General features: G+C 44.5%; 1 pseudogene across 1 annotated transcript in view; it reads right to left on the bottom strand.

Annotated features, from left to right (window-relative positions):
- Positions 1-1,463: 1,463 nt before the first annotated feature.
- The window catches only part of LOC110501445 (obg-like ATPase 1), a 60,440-nt pseudogene continuing 38,635 nt past the window's right edge, over positions 1,464-23,268 (bottom strand). Inside the window, exons 5-8 of the transcript XR_016490539.1 lie at positions 8,725-8,863; positions 8,098-8,194; positions 5,896-6,019; positions 1,464-2,000 (exon numbers count right to left, since the gene is read on the bottom strand). The product of XR_016490539.1 is annotated as an obg-like ATPase 1 (transcript). The remainder of the gene's footprint in view (positions 2,001-5,895; positions 6,020-8,097; positions 8,195-8,724; positions 8,864-23,268) is intronic.

The raw sequence follows: 23,268 nt of genomic DNA, 5'->3' as shown, positions 1-23,268 counted from the left end.
AGTCCCTGGAGAAACCTCATGTTTTCACTCAGACAATGATTAAAGGGATACTCTGAGATTTTGCCAATGAGGCCATTTGTCTACTTCCCCAGAGTCAGATGAACTTCTGGAGACCACTCTTATGTCTCTGTGTCCAGTATGAAGGAAGCTAGTGGTAGTTTTATGAGACAATGCTAACTAGCGTTAGCGCAATGACTGGTTACTCATAAACCTCCAGTCATTGCGCTAACGCTAGTTAGCAACTTTCTTCAAACTGCACAGAGGGTTTAAAATGGTATGCATGAGTTCATCTGACTCTGGGGATGTGGATAAAGGGCCTCATTGGCAAAATCCTAAAGTATCCCTTTAACCTAAAATACCCCCAGTAGCTCAGCTTGGACAAGAATATAGAACATACAGTACATAGCGACTATGATATACATTGTGGAATGCATGCCTACAATGCTTTACGTTATAAAGGTACTTTCCACAACCCCAACATCCCCCATCAAACATGATCATTTTTGTGTGTGTGTGGGGGGGGGGGTAATTATGTCTTGAAGATAGTAATACAACTTTATTTTGATGCCAAACACAACGCTTTATAGTGCTTGTGCAGTATTTTTTATCGTAAACAACGACTTTTAAAGCAAGTACATGCAATACCCTTCATGAGAAATTACCATTTTTATTCAATCTTTGTGCCTCCATCAGAAGGCCATTTTGTTCTCTGCAGAGAGGGGGGTATTTATAGAGGCAAGATATTCAGGGAAGGAGTTTGATCCGCTCTGTGTTCTCACTCCTGTGGAGCACGCAATCTCACTTTGCAGCAGCGTCCGCAGCTCCAGCCATACCATTCCATCAGCATAAATGCCTCAAAAACACTTACACACAAAGTATACAGGTGAGAAAAACACTACTTCAGTGGGACTAGGAATGTTTTTTTCTTTTGGGGGGGGGGGGGGGGGTTGTGCTTCTGAATTGTGACTTCCTTTTACTTTTCAGAATTCCATATAAAAAGAAAGTCTTTTGGAAAGGATGTTTTTTTAGATCACTCAGTGGCATGGAGACACAGGAGAATTTGACAAAAACAGCCTTCAGGCATACCTACATTTAGTGATAATAGCTAATGGCACTCTCAATAATAATGGGGTGCACATTTATAAAGCAATCTCTTGAAATACAGAACATATCAGAATACCAGGACTCAAATGAGAGCAGGAATAACCACGGAGAGGAAAGGTTCATTCAAACACAATTTCACCTGACCAATTCTCTTGTATGAAATAATCAGCATCCCACACTTAGCCCTCTAAAATAAGAATCACTTTACAGATACAATTACTGCTGTCCCCTCTCTGCCAGAGCCACTGTCAACTGTGTCTTTTAATTCTGTAATCAGTTGCCAGCAGGACCCACTATCGCCGCCTGCATGCCGCGCCAGTCAATACAGACATCCCCAAACACACACCGGCTGGTTTTGTCAAATGTTTTATTGAGTGTAGACATCTGGGCTACTGTAAAACATGCATTATCTCTGGAAGGAGGAGAGGAGCAGCTCGCATTGTCCCTGCTGTCAGCTGTGTCAGGCCTGGCACCAGTGATGGAGATTAATGAAGTATCAAGAGAGTAATACTCTTCTTCAAATGCTCCTACCATTTGGAGGGGGGGGGGGGGGCATCCTGATCTTAAATAGCAAAGCTGTCAGTGTTTAGTGGATCTGTGCTTTGGCAAGGGGGATTGTATAGAATTCTCCTGGACAGAAAACAAACAGGGATAATGTGGCAGAGTGGGCAGTAGGTAGGACTGAGCCGACTTGGCAGGTAGCAATCAATCTCCAGCTTCATTCTGTCTAAAACAAAGAAGAATTCTCTAACGGCACAGTCCATTCTGGTAGCCGACAGACTGCGACTGAGTCACTTCTTAGTCTTGGGCTGGTTTGGCGTGTTGAATTTGAAAAAGATAATGTCTCCGTCCTCCACAATGTAGGTTTTTCCCTGTTGTCTGTATTTCCCTGCTGCCTGTAAAATAGAGAAACACAACACCTAATTAATGACAGTTATGAAAAACAAGAAATAGCAAATTAGCAATGAACACACATGCACATCATCTCACTGTCTTACACACATGCGCACACACACACACACATGCGCACACACACACACACACACATGCGCACACACACACATGCGCACACAATCAATCAATCAATCAAATTTATTTTATATAGCCCTTCGTACATCAGCTGATATCTCAAAGTGCTGTACAGAAACCCAGCCTAAAACCCCAAACAGCAAGCAATGCAGGTGAAGAAGCACGGTGGCTAGGAAAAACTCCCTAGAAAGGCCAAAACCTAGGAAGAAACCTAGAGAGGAACCAGGCTATGTGGGGTGGCCAGTCCTCTTCTGGCTGTGCCGGGTGGAGATTATAACAAAACATGGTCAAGATGTTCAAATGTTCATAAATGACCAGCATGGTCGAATAATAATAAGGCAGAATAGTTGAAACTGGAGCAGCAGCACAGTCAGGTGGACTGGGGACAGCAAGGAGTCATCATGTCAGGTATTCCTGGGGCATGGTCCTAGGGCTCAGGTCCTCCGAGAGAGAGAAAGAAAGAGAGAATTAGAGAGAGCATATGTGGGATGGCCAGTCCTCTTCTGGCTGTGCCGGGTGGAGATTATAACAGAACATGGCCAAGATGTTCAAATGTTCATAAATGATCAGCATGGTCGAATAATAATAAGGCAGAACAGTTGAAACTGGAGCAGCAGCACAGCCAGGTGGACTGGGGACAGCAAGGAGTCATCATGTCAGGTAGTCCTGGGGCATGGTCCTAGGGCTCAGGTCCTCCGAGAGAGAGAAAGAGAGAAGGAGAGAATTAGAGAACGCACACTTAGATTCACACAGGACACCGAATAGGACAGGAGAAGTACTCCAGATATAACAAACTGACCCTAGCCCCCCGACACATAAACTACTGCAGCATAAATACTGGAGGCTGAGACAGGAGGGGTCAGGAGACACTGTGGCCCACTCCGAGGACACCCCCGGACAGGGCCAAACAGGAAGGATATAACCCCACCCACTTTGCCAAAGCACAGCCCCCACACCACTAGAGGGATATCTTCAACCACCAACCATCAACCACCACACACACACATGCGCACACACACACACGCGCACACACACATGGGGTGTCTAGAATCCCACTGAGTGAATAACCCTCTTCTCTGTCAATTTCCATTCATATGTACAAGTAACATTTTAATAACGCTCTGTCATTATAGCATCCTCATACTTCTTAAGGAAACAAAATAAGTTCCAACATTTCTTTTGTATACATTAGATGTGTTTGTTCCCCTTCCCGGGCAAACTCAAAATAATTGACTTGAAGTGCTAATACGGACGGGTTTATGCATTCTGGTTCTGCACAGAGCACAATTAATTAGAAGAATCAATGTCCCTTTAAAGGCTCAGGAGACCATTTAATCCAGACCCAATAGCACCAGAAACACTGCTTGGAGAGGGAGACAGGGGAAAAAAAAATCAATGGCTATTTGTGATTCCTGAGTATGTATTAAACCAGACACGTCTAACTGGTTCATTTGCACTTGAAAGCAGCCATCTGGAGGAGCAAGCTTGGCTTAAGCAGATATGATTACTAATAATGTGATATCCCTGTACGCTGGCCTATTCAAACAGTCCATTCCCACAACTGGCATAAATAGCATTGGCCTTAATGCTGCAGTCAGAAACGCTCTGTGTCCATATATATATATATATATATATATATATATATATATATATATATATATATATATATATATATATATGATTATATATATTATATATACATATGTATATATTTAACAGGTGGTATCAGTAGCTTTCACCTGGTTAGTCATGGAAAGAGCTGAGGCTCTGAGGCTCTGATGTCAGGCTTCCATTTATTTTTTTGGGGTTGTACTTATTACCCCTTTTTTCTCCCCAATTGGTAGTTACAGTGTCGTCCCATCGCTGCAACTCCCCTATGGACTCGAGAGAGGCGAAGGTCGAGAGCCATGCATCTTCCAAAACACGACCCTGCCAAGCCGCACTGCTATTTGACACGGCTCGCTTAACCTGGAAACAGTCCAGCTGGCAACCAGAGTCAGCTTGCAGGCGCCCAGCCCGCCACAAGGAGTCGCTAGAGCGCATTGGAACAAGGAAATCCCGACCAGCCAAACCCTCCCCTAACCCGGACGACACTGGGCCAATTGTGCGCCACATCATAGATCTCCCAGTCACAGCTAGCTGTGATACAGCCTGGGATCGAACCTGGCTGTAGTTACGCCACAAGACCACTGCGCCACTCTGTCAGGCTTCCATAACATCAGCGTTCAAAACCCCAGAGCCCGGCACATTTCCCCTCTACTGACACTTTAGGAAGTAGTAACCAACAATAGATTACAGCTGAATTATATGCATTTTACAAAGACCTGAGGTGAAATATTGAATGTAATATTCTGGTAATGTATGTTTTATTTCCGATGTGGATCCGTATAGGGCAAGTTATGTAGTGTATAAGTCTCTGCCAGACAGAGGATTTGGCTGGCCATCGAGTGAGCTGCGGAGATCTACTTGGTGATAATATGAGTAAGTAGGGCAAGCTCTCACTGCTTGCCAGTGCTAATCACACATCTCCTGCACAGGATTTAGAAGGGATTAGCATCTGATACTCTGATTTCCACTTTGTCCACATCCCTAATTGTTTAATCCATATATTCCATTGGTGAAATAAATACTTTTAGACCTGCTACATTTTAAACAGAACCCGGGGACAATTTAACATGTAAAAAGTATCCAATTACATCATGGTTTGATCTCATCAACAGCTATTGGCTGGTGGTCAAGTTTAATGGCGTTTGAAGCTTAAGTACCAAGACTATCTACATAATAGCCCTGTGAAGTGCTTTGTACACACTATAATAACAGATGCCAGTCAAGGCTCTGGAGGTAAACCAATAGAGGCACTTCCTCCAGACGCGTGCTAACCACTGACACTGACACATTCATGTCCTGCTGTTCCAATGGCAGGACCATACAAGACAAACCAACAGCATCAGACACGCTAAGTCACGCTGGGTGTTGGGAAATTGCTCCAATCCATTGTGTGACATGGAACACTTTGGAATGTTGTTCCTTGCCCCGAGCTTTCTTCTGGGGGAGAAGGGGAAAAAAAGCAAGAACAAATAGAATTACCTCAACCAGGCGGGTGAGAGGTGTTACAGATGAGGCCAATGTCTTACAGTTACCCTGAACATCAGCACACACTCGCCGAGGGAGAAAAAAAAAAACTTTAAAGCATTCCGTGACACTACCTGCTGTACTTATCACAACGCTATAGTCTTCTCAAATTCACCGTGAAATACAGTGATTATATTGGACAGAGCAGCGCCCATGTAAAAGCCACAGCCCAGTAAAAAGGTCAAAACAAACATTGGCAGTAATAAAATAAGATATGCAGGCCACATTTATGCGCTGTTCATCCGTGCAACAGTCCTGATGTAAAGAATTTCACACTTTATTTAACTCGGCTCTTTATATCACTCTCACAAAAAGTGCCGAGCTAACGGTCCGCTCTATAGATGTGGCCTTGTTGGGTACAGAGATCTTCCTCTGAGAGGCTGGCCTGAGGTATAAGAAAGGCCTACCGTGAGCCTGTTAAAACAGATGGTGATGAAGATATGCGCCGCAGGAGAAGAATGGCAGTGTTTAGAGACATAATCCATTGGCTTGTCAGGTGCGCTGGCGGAGTGTGTGCAGTAATTTCTTCCCCTGGCTAAAGGTGAAGAGTGTTTGCAGTGCAAGCAGTGGGGTGACTGTCAGCTCCACTGATCACAGGAGACTTCCCTCATCTGCACCCTGACGGCTCACCTTGACAGCGTTCTCGCTTGCCCCCCTCTTTAAAATCCGAGAATTTCATTACTTCAGCCATAACGAAGCCCTTCTCAAAGTCCGCGTGGATCTTGCCAGCTGCCTGTGGAGCCTTGGTTCCTTTCTGTCAGGAGGAGGAAAGAGAAAGGACGCACAGGGTAAATTAATTGTTTTGGAGAAGATGGATTTCAGCACAGGACTGACATGCTGTTTGATGGGGGGATGGTGAAGTGAGCATGGGTAGGGGGTGTGTTGGGGGTTATTCTTGCCTCGCTCCTGATTTCTGGATTGCACGTCACACGGTTGTGCCTTGCTAGAGTAGCCTTGAGGCCGATAAGGAGCCTGCGCTGCTATCAATGCCCACCAGCAATTTCTGATTCCGTGGCGCTATTGATTTCTGTCCAAGCAATCTTCCCTCATTGTGGGTTGCTACTCTGGCCTCAGGTCGCCAGAGAGGGAGAGAGGCAGTGTTGCAGGGGGATACACACTGTATTGACCTGGCTGTATCATACCTGACCATTTTGAAATGGAAACTTTCACTACGTTTTATATACAGTCTGTGCGCTATATCCCCTTTGTCATGTTTGAATTTCCTCAAAATGTATTCCTAGCACAGCAGATGATTGAAATGAAATATAAAGGATCCCTTTATAGAATATACATCCATACATACATTTAAAACCAACATTATAATAGAATGACCAAGGAAAATATGAAATTGGTTGTTTTTCTCCAAGAACAAAAAACAACCGTCCCCCCCCCCCCCCCCAACTTTTTAAAATTCTTCCTACATTAAATCCCATTTAGCATCAGAAGTCACAACGGTCTCTGATAAAATACGCAATTTATATGCATTGAAATAATGCCTGGGAAAATGACAAATGACCCAAATAAGTGACATCCCTGCGCGGCATCATTATGACTTGTGCCTGTCGACCTCCTCTCCCTCTCTCGGCTCTGTAGCACTGTGCTCCAAAACTGCGGAGCACTTTTAATTATGTATATAATCAGGTTGGGGTCAACATATTTCATGCCAAAAGAATGATGTGCATTTAATGACTCCAATACATTACCATCCCTATGCAATCTCATTGACGGAGTGCTTGTAAGTTTAACTACCATTAATCAGCATCAAGGTTTGTCTAGGTAGAGAAAAATAGATTAGGGGCTGATTTTGTCCTATAGCGCATTACAAGAGATACACATCATAGCAGTTAACAGCTATGCAGAGCAGCCTGATAGATAATGGTCACCTCGAGGCTGCCTAATAAAGCATGCTAAAGGGCTTAGCAGCACCATGTTACAGTGTCGTTTTTACAATGTAAGATGTATTGGGTTAATATAGCTACTCACTGATGCTTACCTGACTAAACGCCTCACACACAATCAAGGCTAGCCGTAATCAGTTATGTCAAAGGAGACAAGCCCATAGGAGAAATGCTTGGAGGAGTTCTGTTACTTTCCTAAACCCACTGAGGACATCACTCATGGCTGGGTGGAGGTGGCTCATATATTTAACCACTATGATGTCACCCAAATAAAAATGTTCTGTTTATTATCAACCTAAAAACGTTTTCTTAATAACATACATACTTTCAGTTTAGTTAGTTGTAAAAAAAAAAAACTGCTCACGTTCCTTACACAGATCGACTAGCGAATCAGAATGCAACTCCTGACAGGTTAAAACCTTATTATGACTGCTCTTAATCCTTCTAACATTTGCACAATACCAGTGTGCCGAGCCAACATCTGTATCGATGTAAATCCTCCTGTGATTCAGTGTCACCCAGGCTCTCGGCGGGCTCAGTAAACTGAGACACAGAGAGGAGGAGCCCCCAGCAAGACCCACAAACGGTTGAATAAAAAGCCACATCAATTTCAGCACAGACAACCCCCGTCACACAGATTAGGCAGGCACAATGCTAGGGCCCCTTATCTCCCGCGGCAGGAGGAGGGCAGGCAGATCTGCACGGGATGGAAACATTCTCAGGAAGTAATGGGCAAAATCAATTGTTGCCCTCCTCAATCAAAGTAGCCCCCACTTTCACTGTTCAGCAGCTCAACAGTAATTGAAGTTATCCTTGGTCTGTAATGACTAGCTAAAGCTGGACCATGACAAAGTTGAAAGTGGCTGATATCAGGCTGCATGCCAGCAGGGTGGAACGGTATGCGGCGCGGCCGGCCGCGGGGGCAGGGTCTTACCCGGATGGTCCCCGCACGGACCTCATCTGGTCCAGCTGTGAAGAAGTACTCCAACTGTAGGGCTCCATAGCCAGCCTTGATGATCCTTGTCAGAACGCTGTCGGAATAAGCAGGGTGAAAGCAATTTTATTTTCCATGTTGTTCGTGGTGCTGTAAATGCTAGGTCTTTTAGGATATTTTAGTGGCGCTTTGATTCGTAGCCAAAGTTCACGTCTGGGGCAAGACCACATCAATTCCAATACATAAACGCATTAAATAAATAAAATAGGGTCAACATTGAACATTTCATTCTCCAGCGATTAAAACAAAAAAAATTGTCACGCTTGCCCGTCTCATTTAGCACCTTTAAGAATTCATCCCAATGTCTCTCTGAGCAGAGAAAAAAATCTGCTGTCACGATTTCTCGTCCTCCATAGAGGTTTTCACATGCGAACAATACACCCGAAATGCCCAAGTTATAATTATACCTGTAGATGACAGATGACAGTTAAAAACTTCATTTAGAAGAAAACCCTTAGACTGAGTTGTTCCCGTATAGAGAGGGATCCTTGCTTTATAATGGTAATTACTCTACCATCTATTATTCTATCAGCGCACGCAATTAAAGGAGACTGAATGCTAATTAACCTCTGAGCCTTGTGCTCGGTGCAGTACTTCTTAATCTCCCCTTCACTTATGTCCTGCAGGAGACTCTCCACTCCTCCGCTGAAGGGGATGACCAGCGCCCCGGGGTCGTGAACTGTCTACCCACTTGATTGTCACCAACCTGGGCAGTAGACACAACAACACAGGCAGGTTGGAGCTTCATGGTGCCGGTGTTGACTGACAGGACAGAACAGAGCAGCGTTTGTTATCAGTCGGCTGGCCGATGCATATTCATGAGAGAACAGCCGTGCCTGTTTACCGCGTCGTTTCGGAACATTGCCTTCCCCAAGGTCGCGCTGTGATTGCACAGTTTCACTTTGTTACCGAGTTTGCCTTATTAACAAGTCCCCAGTTCAGGAATAAGTTTGCCATGTCATGCGTAGGTATGAATACATGCAATGACATCTCATTAAGAAAAAGCAGATTGTTGACAATTATCATGGTTAAAATGGCAGTGTTTTTACCCCAAATTCACTCCAAGGTTACAGCTCTACTGTTAAGTACAAGTTGATTTATTTCAAACAGTTAGTAGCCATTCCAGTAATTGCCCTAAAGCCTGGAGGATGGATGGAAGTATAGTATTCCCACTTATGAACGTCTTAGTCATTCCCTTCCCTTAAATCCCTTTTAAGAGTGTTTTTCTGCCCTGTGACTCAGCGGGAGACCTGACATTGCAGGACAAAGATATCCTCACAGTTAATGGTAACTCTCTGCCAGAACAATGTGGGGTGGGGGGGTGTGGGGGGGGGGGGGGGGGGTCGGATAATTATGAGATTAGCCCCACGCGTTTACAGCCTGTCCTGGGATTGGACGAAGCCCAACGAGCGGCATCACACAGACCCATTTTCACACATTGGGCCCGAAAGAGAGAGCTCCCAGGCTTCTGGATTGATTCTAAAGACCCGTCATTATCTGTAATCCTGGTTTCCTGTTTACAAAACCTATAAGAAATCAAAGGCTGGGAGTGGCCGCACAACCTCAATACCACAGCTATTCTAATAATAATGTCACCCGTTTATCATCTAACTATTGGATCACTGGTTCAGTCAATCCATCTCTGGTGTCTTTCTATCACTTACAACTGAACAATATAATCAATGCTAAATATCGGAGAAGAATTCCAACTTCTGGGAAATGTCATTGCAGCTTCATAACAGCTGCGGTTGCTTGGATGCTTTTTTGATCATTTGATTTATCTTACTGAGTGCTGCCAAACGTGCGTCAGGGCAGACCATCAGTGTATTCTCTCGGCAATAAGCATAACCATCTATCTACAACCAATATTTCACTTCCTGCTAACACAGAGGCTGTGATGCACTTAAACTAGAGTTGAGGATTTGACAGGCGCCACTACGAGCTGGTCACCCCTTCTCATGAAGGGAAAAATGTACATTTAGTGGAAACTCAAACTCGAAAGCCAAGGAGATGACTGCCTCTCCAAGTAGGGAAAAGAATCCAATCTGGGATAATAACAGCTGTAGTTTGTCACTTTTAGGAGCCTAGTCGTCTATTCGCTGGCAGATTATTTGCATTCCTCAGGTATCACGTTCTCTACAGGCGACTGAATAATGATTCACAAATCACTCTCCCGACACCAGTCAAGGGCTGTGATCCTGTGAATAGGCCATTGTACCTGAGACTGTAATTGGCGAAGACTTGACAGAATCGAGCGTCGTCAGCCAAGCAACAAAGAGGCTCTTGGTGGAGCGCTGAGGGATGATTTTAATAATGCGGAAGCCGAGATGGAGAACGTGAGCGCCAAATGAGCACGGGGGTCCCTGGCTCCGCGCACAGGAGTGACACAGGAGCAGACAAACACCGTGCCACAGGAACAAGGTACACCCCCTTCGTCCAACAGAGGGAACGCAGCACTGTCAAATGAGATTTGATGTTCTGTCAACATGACTTTTCTGACCAACTTCATCAACTTCACCAGTCTAGTTACGCCACTTTACAATTGTATTTACATCCTCTCCAAAGCATCTCGACAAATGAATTGGGTAAATGTTAATATCAAAACATCAAAAATATGGCTTCTCTCTAATGAATTAAAATGCTGAACTTAATCACACACACACATAAAGATGAGCCAAAATGACTGTATGAAATAAATAATACAAATACTGAGCTACACTAAAACAAATTGGGAAATAATATTAATTTATAATAACCCTAACCGCTCAGAGAAAGAGACCAGGTTTTTGGCCAAAATGTTCATGATGCCATTGACCTTAACAAGGGCCCCAGGACCAGTGGAAGGAATATAGCCCCATAACATCAAATATCAACCACCATATTTTACCGTAGGTACTTTGCTGCATATTATTCTGTTTTTCAACACCTAACCTACCACACAGATTTAAATCCAAACTGGAACTTGGCCATTCCAGAGCATTCACCGTCTTCTTGATAAGCAACTCCAGTGTTTGAGGTTATTGTCCTGCTGAAAGATGAATTTCTCTCCCAGTGTCTGGTGTAAAGCTGTTTTTTCTCTAGGAAGCAGTTTTTCCTCTAGGATTTTGCCTGTGCTTAGCGCCATCCCGTTTCTTTTCATCCTGAAAAACTCCCCAGTCTGTGCCGATGTCAAGCATACCCATACTATGATGCAGCCACTACCATGCTTGAAAATCAGTGATGTGTTGTGTTGGATTTTCCCCAAACATAAGGCTTTGCGTTTAAGCCAAATAGTGCATTCCTTTGACATTTTTTTTGCATTGTTACTTTAGTGTCTTGTTGCATACATATACATTATTGGAATATGTTTTTATTATATTTCATGATTCTTTTCACTCTGTCATTTAGGTAATTCTTGTGGGGTCAATCAATCAATCAGTCAATCAATCAATCAAATTGATTTATAAAGCCCTTTTTACATCAGCCGATGTCACAAAGTGCTATACAGAAACCCAGCCTAAAACCCCAAACAGCAAGCAATGCAGGTGTAGAAGCACGTTGACTAGGAAAAACCCACTAGAAAGACAGGAACCTTGGAAGAAACCGAGAGAAGAACCAGGCTCTGATGGGTGGCCAGTCCTCTTCTGGCTGTGCCGGGTGGAGGTTCAAACATTCATAGATGACCAGCAGGGTCAAATAATAATAATCACAGTGGTTGTAGAGGATGCAACAGGTCAGCACCTCAGGAATAAATGTCAGTTAGCTTTTTATAGCCAATCATTCAGAGTTAGAGACAGCAAGTGCGGTAGACCGAGAGAGTCGAAAACAGCAGGCCCAGGACAAGGTAGCACTTCCGGTGAACCGGTAAGGGTTCCATAGCCGCAGGCAGAACAGTTGAAACTGGAGCAGCTACTGGAGTCACTACAATGTTTTTGTAGTTTTGTAGTTAGTTTTCTCCCAGCACAGCAACATAACTCTGTAGCTGTTTTAAAGTCACCAATTGCCTCATGGTGACATCCCTAAGCAGTTTCTATCCGGTCCTGCAGCTCAGGTCAGAAGCATGACTGGATCTTTGATGTGTCTGGGTGGTTTAATAAATCATCCACAGCATAATTATTAACTTGACCATGCTCTAAGATATACTCAATGTCTGATTTGTTATTGTTACCCATCTACCAATCAGTGCCCTCATTTATGAGGTTTTCGAAAAGCCCCCTGGTCTTTGTAGTTTAATCTGTGCTTGAAATTCAATACTTGACTGAGGGGCCTTACAGATGTGGGGGACAGAGGTAAGGGTAGTCATTTGAAGATCATGTCGAACCCTATTATTTCACAGTGAATCCATATAACCTATTATATGATTAGTTAAGACAAATTTGACTTCTGAATTTAGCCTTGCCTACCACAAAGGGAGTGAATACTTATGCAACAATTATATTTACACATTTTATTTGAGAATTATTTTGGTAGAATTTTCTTTTCACTTTGACATTATGGAGTATTATGTGTAGATCAATGACAAAAATGTAAAAAATTCAATCCCACTTTGTAACACAATATTTTTTTTTGCATTACAAAGTAGGATTGAATTTGTCATTGATCTATGTATAATACTCCATAATGTCACAGTGAAAAGAAAATTCTACCAAAATAATTCTCAAATAAAATATAATTGTTGCATAAGTATTCACTCCCTTTGTGTCGGCAAGGATAACTTCAGAAGTCAAAATGTGTGAAATAATAGGGTTTGACATGATTTTCAAATGACCTCTGTGGCAAAAGTTCAAGGTGTACACTTTCTATAGGCACTAAAGACTGTATATATACAGTACCAGTCAAAAGTTAAGACAGCAAAGCTGTCATCAAGGCAAAGGGTGACAACTTAAAAAAAATATATAAACACTTTTTTGGTTACTACATGGTTCCATATGTGTTATTTCATAGTTGTGTTGTCTTCACTATTATTCAACAATGTATAAAATAGTAAAAATAAAGAAAACCCTTGAATGAGTAGGCGTGTCCAAAATTTGGACTGATAATGTACACTGAACAAAAATATAAACGCAACATGTAAAGTGTTGGTCCCATGTTTCATGAGCTAAAATGAAAGATCCCAGAAATGTTCCATACACACAAAAAGCTAATTTCTCTCAAATTCTGTGCACATTTTTTTTTAAATATCCCTGTTAGTGAGCATTTCTCCTTTGCAGAGATAATCCATCTGCATGACAGGTGTGGCATATCAACGAGCTGATTAAACAGCATGATCATTAATCAGAATAATGGCACCGGACAGGATGGCTGCCGTTTTACAGGCTCCTAACCAACTGTGCCATTTTGCTAGTTTTTTTGTAACTTATTTTGTACATAATGTCGCTGCTACTGTCTCCTATGACCAAAAAGAGCTTCTGGACATCAGAACTGTGATTACTCACCTCGAACTGGACAAAGATTTTTTCGTTAACGAGTCCAATGCGAAGGATATACTGTTTCTCGAGGCCCAAACCCCGTCATTTGCGTGCAGAAAAGACAGAGAAAAAGGGGGCGGAGGTCGAGCTGCCTTCTGAGAATTCGTAGGCGAGTGAGTAAACTTCCACTACCATCCGAACTATTGGCCAATGTGCAATCACTGAAAAATAAAATGAATGATCTACAATTAAGACAAAAACTGTAATATCTTATGTTTCACGGAGTCGTGGCTAAACGATGACCCGGATACTATAGAGCTGGCTGGGTATTTCGTGCATTGGCAGGACAAAGAAGCTATGTGTGGTAAGACAAGGGGCGGGGATGTGTCTCTCTTTGTAAAAAACAGCTGGTGCACAATTTCTAATATTAAAGGTATCGCTCGCCTGAGGAAGAGTACCTCATGATAAGCTGTAGACCACACTATCTACCAAGAGAGTTCTCATCTATATTATTCGTAGCCGTTTATTTACCACCACAAACTGATGCTGGCACTAAGACCACACTCAACCAGCTGTATAAGGCCATTAGCAAACAAGAAAATGCTCATCCAGAAGTGGTGCTCCTAGTGGTCGGGGACTTTAATGCAGGAAAACTTCAATCCGTTTTACCAAATTTCTACCAGCATGTCACATGTGCAACCAGAGGGGAAAAAAAACTCTAGACCACCTTTACTCCACACACAGAGACACATACAAAGCTCTTCTTCGTCCTCCATTTGGAAAATCTGACCATAATTCTACCCTCTTGATTCCTGCTTACAAGAAAAACTAAAGTAGGAAGTACTAGTGACTCGCTCAATACAGAAGTGGTCAGATGACGCCGATGCAACGCTACAGGACTGTTTTGCTAGCACAGACTGGAATATGTTCCAGGATTCATCCAATGGCATTGAGGAATATGCCACCTCAGTCCCCGGCTTCATCCAAAAGTGCATTGACGACGTCGTCCCCAGTGACCGTACGTACATATCCCAACCAGAAGCCATGGATTACAGGGAACATCTGCACTGAGCTAAAGGCTAGAGCTGCCGCTTTCAAGGAGCGGGACACTAATCCGGACGCTTATAAGAAATCCTGCTATGCCCTCAGATGAACCATCAAACAGGTAAAGCTTCAATACAGGACTAAGATTGAATCCTACTACACAGGCTCTGACGCTCGTCGGATGTGGCAGGGTTTGAAGACTATTACAGACTACAAAGGGAAAACCCAGCCTCGATGAGATGAGCTAAATGACTTTCATGCTCGCTTCGAGGCAAGCAACACTGAAGCATGCATGAGATAACCAGCCATTCCAGACGACTGTGTGATCACGCTCTTGGTAGCCGAGAACATTCACAAAGCTGCGGGGCCAGACGGATTACCAGGACGTGTACTCAAAGCATGCGCAGACCAACTGGCAAGTGTCTTTATTGACATTTTCCAACCTCTCCCTGACCGAGTCTGTAATACCTATATGTTTCAAGCAGACCACCATAGTCCCTGTGCACAAGGAAGCGAAGGTAACCTGGCTAAATGATTACCGCCCCGTAGCACTCACGTCGGTAGCCATGAAGATGACGCATGCCCTTTCCCACCTGGACAAAAGGAGCACCTATGTGAGAATGCTGTTCATTGACTACAGCTCAGCGTTCAACACCATAGTGCCCACAAAGCTCATCATTAAGCTAAGGACCCTGGGACTAAACACCTCCCTCTGCAACTGGATCCTGGACTTCCTGATGGGCCGCCCAAAGGTGGTAAGGGTAGGCAACAACACATCTGCCATGCTGATCCTCAACACTGGAGCCCCTCAGGGGTGATTACTTAGTCCCCTCCTGTACTCCCTGTTCACCCACGACTGCGTGGCCAAACATGACTCCAAAACTATCATTAAGTTTGCTGATGAAACAGTGGTAGGCCTGATCACAGACAACGATGAGACTGACCTCCTCCCCACAGTCTGAGACCTGGCAGTGTGGTGCCAGGACAACAACCTATCCCTATCAAGGCACAAGACGAGACCCAGATGCAGACACAGGAGACAGATGGTTGGAGTCTTACAATGTTAATTCATCCAAAAAGGGGTAGGCAAAAGAATGGTCGTGTACAGGCAAAAGGTCAAAACCAGTTCAGAGTCCAATAGGTACCGAAGGGCAGGCAGATTCAAGGTCATGGCAGGCAGGATGATCAGGCAGGCGGGAAAGTAGTCCAGAGTCAGGCAGTGGTCAAAACTGGGAAGACTGGCAAAAGAGAATAGAAAAGGAGTCCGGGGAAAAACACGCTGGTTGACTTGACTAAACATACAAGATGAACTGGCACAGAGAGACAGGAAACACAGGGATAAATACACTGGGAAAAATAAGCGACACCTGGAGGGGGTGGAGACAATCACAGGGACAGGTGAAACAGATCAGTGCATTACACTCCCTCAATGTGAGCAAGACAAAGGAGCTGATCGTGGACTACAGGAAACGGTGGGCCGAACAGGCCCCCATTAACATCGGCGGGGCTGCAGTGGAGCGGGTCGAGAGTTTCAAGTTCCTTGGTGTCCACATCACCAACGAACTATCATGGACAAAACACACCAAGACAGTCGTGAAGAGGGCACGACAGCATCTTATCCCCCCCAGGAGACTGAACACATTTGGCATGGGTCCCCAGATTCTACAGCTGCACCATTGAGAGCATCCTGGCCGGTTGCATCACTGCGTGGTATGGCAACTGCTCGGCATCTGACCGTAAGGCGCTACAGAGGGAGTGCGTACGGCCCTGTACATTACTGGAGCCAAGCTTCCTACCATCTAGGACCTAAATACTAGGCAGTGTCAGAGGAAGACAAAAAAAATGTCAAAGACTCCAGTCACCCAAGTCATACACTGTTCTCTCTACTACCGCATGGCAAGCACTACCAAAAGGCTTCTTAACAGCTTCAACCCCCAAGCCATAAGACTGCTGAACAATTAATCAAATGGCCACCCAGACTATTTACATTGACACGCCCCCCCCCCTTTGTTTTTACACTGCTGCTACTCGCTATTTATTATCAATGCAGAGTCACTTTAGCCCTACCTACATGTACAAAATAGCTCGACTACCAGTACCCCCTGTATATAGCCTCGTTATTGTTGTTTATTGTGTTACTTTTTATTTGACTATTTTTACTTTAATTGATTTAATAAATACTTTTCTTGAACTGCATTGTTGGTTAAGGGATTGTAAGTAAGCATTTCACGGTAAGGTTGTACTCGGAGCATGTGACAAATAACAGTTGGTTTTATTTGATTACACAGGTGCATCTTGTGCTGGGGACAATACAGAGGTCACTCTAAAATGTGCAATTTTGTGACACAACACAATGCCACAGATGTCTCAAGTTTTGAGGGAGTGTGCAATTGGCATGCTGACTGCAGGAATGTCCACCAGAGCTCTTTCCAGAGAATTGAATATTAATTTCTCTACCAACGTCGTTTTAGAGAATTTGGCAGTACATCCAACTGGACTCACAATCGCAGAACCAGATGTAACCATGTCAGCCCAGGACCTCCACATCCGGCTTCTTCACCTGCGGGATCGCCTGAGCCCAGCCGCCTGGGCAGCTGAAGAAACTGTGGGTTTGCACAACTGAAGAATTTCTGCACAAACTGTCAGAAACTGTCTCTCGTAACCGACTCCTATTCGATGCCCACTGGCACAATGGAGAGGATAATACAGTGCCCCCGTCGCGGCCCGCTAACAAGGAATGCACCCCCCCCCTCCTTCTCCGTGGATGACGTGAGTAAAACATTTAAACGTGTTAACCCTCGCAAGGCTGCTGGCCCTGACGGCATCCCTAGCTGCATCCTCAGGGCATGCGCAGAACAGCTGGCTGGTGACATATTTAATCGCTCCCTATCCCAGACTGCTGTCCCCACATGCTTCAAGATGGCCACCATTGTTCCTGTAACCAAGAAGGAAAAGATTACTGAACTAAATGGCTACCACCCCGTAGCACTCACTTCAGTCATTATGAAGTGCTTTGAGAAACTAGTCAAGGATCATATCACCTCCACCTTACAGGCCCCCCTAGACCCACTTCAGTTTGCATACCGCCCCAACAGGTCCACAGACGATGCAATCGCCATCACACTGCCCTATCCCACCTGGACAAAAGGAATCCCTATGTAAGAATGCTGTTCATTGACTACAGCTCAGCATTCAACACCATAGTACCCTCCAAGCTCATCATCAAGCTGGAGGCCCTGGGTCTCAACCCCGCCCTGTGCAATTGGGTCCTGGATTTTCTGACGGGCCGCCCCCAGGTGGAAAGGTAGGAAACAACATCTACACTTCGCTGACCCTCAACATTGGGGCCCCTGTTCACCCATGACTGTGTGGCCATGCACGCCTCCAACTCAATCACCAAGTTTGCAGATGACACAACAGTAGTGAGCTTGATTAACAATAACGACGAGACAGCCTACAGGGAGGAGGTGAGGGCACTCGGAGTGTGGTGTCAGGAAAACAACCTCTCACTCAACGTCAACAAAACTAAGGTGATGATCGTGGACTTCAGGAAACAGCAGAGGGAGCACCCCCCTATCCACATCGAAGGGACAGCAGTGGAGAAGGTGGAAAGTTTTAAGTTCCTCTGTGTACACATCGCAGACAAACTGAAATGGTCCACCCACACAGACAGTGTTACTTGTCTGTTCCTATTAAATGTTTGACTCCCCGTACCCATCAGGTTCGGCGAGGTGGGACGCCGGGTGGCACCCCTAGAGGGGGGTGCCACTGTCACGCCCGCTCCCGCTCATCCCCTCTGGCGCTCGAGGGCGCAGGCACCACAGCATTGCACACTACTGCCATCATCATTACACACACCTGCCTTCCCCCACGCGCATCAGCGATTATTGAACTCACCTGGACTCAATCACCTCTGTCATTACCTTCTCTATATTTCTGGTTCCCCTCTCTGTTCCCTGTTTCTGCAATAATGTTCATATGTCCTTGTATACCCATGTGATGACGCTGTTTCTGTCCGTTCCTATTAAATGTTTGACCCCACGTACCTGCTTCTCATCCCAGGCATTGGTCGTTACACAGTATGATGAAGAAGGCACAACAGCGCCTATTCAACCTCAGGAGGCTGAAGAAATTTGGCATGTCACCAAAAAACCTGCCTGGTACGGCAACTGCAAGGCTCTCCAGAGGGTGGTGCGGTCTGCACAACGCATCACCGGGGGCAAACTATCTGCCCTCCATGACACCTACAGCACCCGATGTCACAAGAAGGCCAAATAGATCATCAATGAGCCACCACTGCCTGTTCACACCCCTACCGTCCAGAAGGCGAGGTCAGTAGAGATGCATCAAAGCTGAGAGACTGAAAAACAGCTTCTATCTCAAGGCCATCAGACTGCTAAACAGCAATCACTAACTCAGAGAGGCTGCTGCCTACATTGAGACCCAATCCCTGGCCACTTTAATAAATGGATCACTAGTCACTTTATACAATGCCACTCTAAATAATGCCACTTTAATAATGTTTACATATCTTACATTACTCATATCACATGTACAGTATATACTGTATTTTATACCACCTACTGCATCTTGCCTAACGTTGACATGCCCCTTGGTGGTGGAGGGGTTATGCTATGGACAGGCATAAGATACGGACTATAAACACAATTGCATTTTATCGATGATCCTGAGGCCTATTGTCGTTCCACTCATCCGCCGCCATCACCTCATGCTTCAGCATGATAATGCATGGCCCCATGTCGCAAGAATCTGTACACAATTCCTGGAAGCTGAAAATGTCTCAGTTCTTGCGTAGCCTGCATACCCACCAGACATGTCACCCATTGAGCATGTTTGGGATGCTCTGGATCAACGTGTACGACAGCGTGTTCCAGTTCCAGCCAATATCCAGCAACTTCGCACAGCCATTGAAGAGATGTGAGACAATAGGCCACAACCAACAGCCTGATCAATTATATGCAAAGGAGACGCATCGCACTGCATGAGGCAAATGGTGGTCACACCAGATACTTACTGGTTTTCTGATCCACGCCCCTACCTTTTTTTAAAGGAATGCATATCTGTATTCCCAGTTGTGAAATCCATAGATTAGGGCCTAATAAATTGATTTCAATTGACTGATTTCCTAGTATGAACTATAATTCAACAATTCTTAGAAATTGTTGCGTTGTTGCATTTATATCCAGTGTATTTTACATTGTTCAAATGTTTGAGTTTTAGTATACAACTCTACCCAATAATGCATATCCAAGGTTACTTCAAAGTAATACAAAAAAATCCTTACCATGCAATTGAGAGTTCAACTGTGTCGTTTGTAAAAGTCGGGTGGCCACTGTCAAAGATATCAAAGTAGTTACAATCCATTTTTGGGGGAGAGAAAAAGAGACAGAAAGAAAAAACGGTGTTTTTGTGTGTGTATTTGTGTGTGTTTTTGTGTGTGTGTGTCTTGTCACTGTCCCATTATGCCTCAGTATAGAGTGCCATCTCTCACAGCCCTGCTAATAGAAAGATTCAGCACTTTCTGGTCCTGATCGCCTTTGAACAAATGATGCCTGAAATTTTTATTCTTTTTATAATGGAATTTCAATCGCCTTCGCTGCAAATCTAGTGGAAAGTTTTGCATATCAAGTAGGAAAAATTAAATGTTGACCACGTTTTAATGTGATTAAGGGTGACAGGGACATTATTTCTGCTAATCACTCACCGCCTTAAAAGACTCCAACGAGACTGGGGAACAAGTCATGTTCATGCTGCTTTTCCTGTTAGTCTCATTTGAAGGGGGAAAAAAATACACATTTTAAAGGCAAATATAATATATCAGTATTTTCTTTAAAACAGGACTCCTCCTACCATTTGCATTTCTAAATAATACTTTTTATTTCAATCTCCATTCAATCTAATATATACTGTATTTTTAGGCACATTATGCATTTGCTTGACCAGAAAGAGGAGACATTTTGGTATATGCCTACATATTATTCAAAACAACCAAATCCTAAACATTCCGTTTTTCGATACCCAAATAGCTTTTCTGTGCGTAGCCTACATGTTATATTCTGCTAGAAGCTGACGATACCTTCATACACACTACTATACGTAATCAGCGCCTGCAGCAATTACAACAAGTCTACTCGGCGGAATAACCTACGCTAAAGCAATGACAACCTACTAAAAACAAAAGAGCTTCCAGCACAGAGTAGGCTTGGATGAACACATCCCACAGGGGGTCTCTCAGTGCCATGTCTATTTGTCTTGTTCTGTGAGAGAATACTGAAGGGGGAATCATTCCTGTGTTTCCGCACGCCTGGGGCTGCCCTGGGCTTTGTCACAGCTTTCATCTCCTTAAAGGACTTGGGAGGGGGAGACAATGGGAGATCCTAAAGTACAGATGCAGCTACCTGAGCCTGTGATCTGGGCCTGTGTCCTGCCCTGCATTCAGACGGACCGGCTTCATTATCACTGCTTAGTCAGGTAAGCCTGTAAAAGGTGGGGACAAAGGGACCCAGCATCTGTCTTTCAGATGCAATTGAATGCTGACAGGCCTGAGGAGTAATCCTCTAACAGCCTCTCCCTCTCCATTACTTCATTACTGACCCACCCACAGGTGGACAGACACACAGCCAAACAAAGCTCCTCAGCACTTGAACCTGGATATCGCACGCACGCACGCACGCACGCACACACACACACACACACACACACACACACCTTAAGGATTCCCCTTCTGTCGGCTGTTGCTGGCTTGCATGCAATGCACCAACTCATCAAAATCATAACCCAGAGGCTTTATTGTCCCCCCCCCCCCCACACATTCTCTGTTTCTCAGTCCCAGCTGAACGCTCCGGAGCACACAGCATCTCAACCCCCCCCCCCCCCCAACACACACACACACCTCCCTCGGAGGGGGGGTGAGAGGTATGAGCTTATGGTGCCGTTTGAGGATGGGAAGTCAGGGGCTCTGTGGGACGCTTTTCATCCTCCCAGTGGTGCGCTCCTGTGAGGACACGAGTGCAAATGCTCTCTGCTCCCCGTGGCCACAGACAGCCCTGAGAGCCAGGCAGCCAGCAGAGCCTCAGCCTCTCTTACTGCTTTACTCACATCACAGCCAATATTGTCAACTTGTTTCCCTCTTCAAAGCAGTCACGGCAGAGGGAAACAGAGCGGCACCGGCACAATGGGAAGAGGCTTAATTAACAGCATCCTCTTGCATCTCTTCTCACAAGGCACAACAAGGGCATGCTAACAACAGGCGTTTGATTATAACTTTCTTCGCTAACAACTTTATCTCTTGAAAGACAATTCCTTGAGAACATACATACACAAAATCAACAGTGGATATGGCTTCGTAGAAATAACACTTCCTTTAAATCTCATCCTTTAAATGACAGAGGTGGCACTACCGTAGAATAGCTACAGCCTAGCTTACTGCAATTTGTACGGGAGTAAAAAAAATAAAGAATACGATCAGAAATTCAAACAGTAACCCCCAAGAGTACATACATACTACATCACCTCAAATAATTCTCTATACAGGGCAGCAGGGCTGTCATTCATTGCAAGTGACTGCGAGCAAGAAAACGAGGGGGGAGAAGGTCATCAAAATGTGACAATTGTGACAAGAGCAGGCAAAGTGTAGCGCAGGCAGCAGAATGGGGCGCGGTGGATTTCTCCATATCTCCTTCTCTCTTCCTGGATGACAGCTTAATGTGTACCACATGCAATATTTATTCTCATCTCGTGTCAGACTGTCTAGCCGTCCAAGGGAGTACAAAGAATGCCACTTATTAGAATAAAAGCAGAGAGAAGGTAATCAAGGACATATGCAACATCAGCCAATCATGCCCCCCCCCCCCCCCCCCTCTTCCTCCCTCCTGTATCCTTTATCCATTCATAACAGTTCAACAATCACTCTGATAACAAGCTTTCAGGAGCTGTATGTGGCAACACTAAATTCATTTATTTATCTCATTAAAGCTGGCAGGCTGCAGGACACTTGCTGTGACATGTGTGTTTTGTTATAGCCCTTATCACAAAGATAATAAACAACACAACCTGCCATCAAAATATATCATTAGCTTGACTTAAAACACATGGAGAATCTTATGTTCTCAATCTCAGAAAGAAGGCTTCCAAGGGCTTCTTTTTCCTTCCCATCACAGAGCTGCTTCGGGACAGGCAATGTGCTCCTGTATGAATGCTTTGGAAGAGCTTAGCATATTGTGTTCCAACAGAAATGGCCATTTTTATTAAATGAAAAGGACCTTAACTTACCACCTGAATAGGGCTGTGATAATGAATAATATGCTGACAGGTGAGAGAATTCAAACCAAATCCAGTGTTGTCACTGCAGTTAATCTGGTAACAGTGTTGTCACTGCAGTTGATTTAGTAGCAGTGTTGTCACTGCAGTTGATTTAGTAACAGTGTTGTCACTGCAGTTGATTTAGTAACAGTGTTGTCACTGCAGTTGATTTAGTAACAGCGTTGTCACTGCAGTTGATTTAGTAACAGTGTTGTCACTGCAGTTGATTTAGTAACAGCGTTGTCACTGCAGTGGATTTAGTAACAGCGTTGTCACTGCAGTTGATTTAGTAACAGTGTTGTCACTGCAGTTGATTTAGTAACAGTGTTGTCACTGCAGTTGATTTAGTAACAGCGTT

This window comes from Oncorhynchus mykiss, chromosome 22 (genome assembly GCF_057628025.1).
Source record: "Oncorhynchus mykiss isolate SJ-2025 chromosome 22, ASM5762802v1, whole genome shotgun sequence".
Lineage (NCBI taxonomy): Eukaryota > Metazoa > Chordata > Actinopteri > Salmoniformes > Salmonidae > Oncorhynchus > Oncorhynchus mykiss.
The sequence above is the reverse complement of the archived record's forward strand: the minus strand, read 5'-3'. Positions and strand labels throughout refer to the sequence as shown.